Below are 1394 nucleotides of genomic sequence, written 5' to 3' on the forward strand. Positions count from 1 at the left end.
ATCCAAACAAGCTCCTCCCATACATCTAAACAAGCTCCTCCCATACATCCAAACAAGCTTCTCCCATACATCCAAACAAGCTCCTCCCATACATCCAAACAAGCTCCTCCCATACATCCAAATAAGCTTCTCCCATACATCCAAACAAGCTTCTCCCATACATCCAAACAAGCTCCTCCCATACATCCAAACAAGCTCCTACCATACATCAAAACAAGATCCTCCCATACATCCAAACAAGCTTTTCCAATACATCCAAACAAGCTTCTCCCATACATTCAAACAAGCTCCTCCAATACATCCAAACAAGCTCCTCCCATACATCTAAACAAGCTCCTCCCATACATCCAAACAAGCTCCTCCCATACATCCAAACAAGCTCCTCCCATACATCCAAATAAGCTTCTCCCATACATCCAAACAAGCTCCTCCCATACATTCAAACAAGCTCCTCCCATACATCCAAACAAGCTCCTCCCATACATTCAAACAAGCTCCTCCCAGACATCTAAACAAGCTCCTCCCATACATCCAAACAAGCTCCTCCCATACATCCAAACAAGCTCCTCCCATACATCCAAACAAGCTTCTCCCATACATCCAAACAAGCTTCTCCCATACATCCAAACAAGCTCCTCCCATACATCCAAACAAGCTCCTCCCATACATCCAAACAAGCTTCTCCCATACATCCAAACAAGCTTCTCCCATACATCCAAACAAGCTCCTCCCATACATCCAAACAAGCTTCTCCCATACATCCAAACAAGCTTCTCCCATACATCCAAACAAGCTTCTCCCATACATCCAAACAAGCTCCTCCCATACATCCAAACAAGCTCCTCCCATACATCCAAACAAGCTCCTCCCATACATCCAAACAAGCTTCTCCCATACATCCAAACAAGCTCCTCCCATACATCTAAACAAGCTCCTCCCATACATCCAAACAAGCTTCTCCCATACATCCAAACAAGCTCCTCCCATACATCCAAACAAGCTCCTCCCATACATCCAAATAAGCTTCTCCCATACATCCAAACAAGCTTCTCCCATACATCCAAACAAGCTCCTCCCATACATCCAAACAAGCTCCTCCCATACATCCAAACAAGCTCCTCCCATACATCCAAACAAGCTCCTCCCATACATCCAAACAAGATCCTCCCATACATCCAAACAAGCTCCTCCCATACATCTAAACAAGCTCCTCCCATACATCCAAACAAGCTCCTCCCATACATCCAAACAAGCTTCTCCCATACATCCAAACAAGCTTCTCCCATACACCCAAACAAGCTCCTCCTATACATCCAAACAAATACCATTACAGACCTAAATAATTTAATTTAAGCAGGTGCCAAGACAGTAGGTATGAAGTTTAAAGTAGACAA

This window comes from Euprymna scolopes, chromosome 16 (assembly GCF_053919585.1).
Source record: "Euprymna scolopes isolate OS-2025 chromosome 16, ASM5391958v1, whole genome shotgun sequence".
NCBI classification, from domain to species: domain Eukaryota; kingdom Metazoa; phylum Mollusca; class Cephalopoda; order Sepiida; family Sepiolidae; genus Euprymna; species Euprymna scolopes.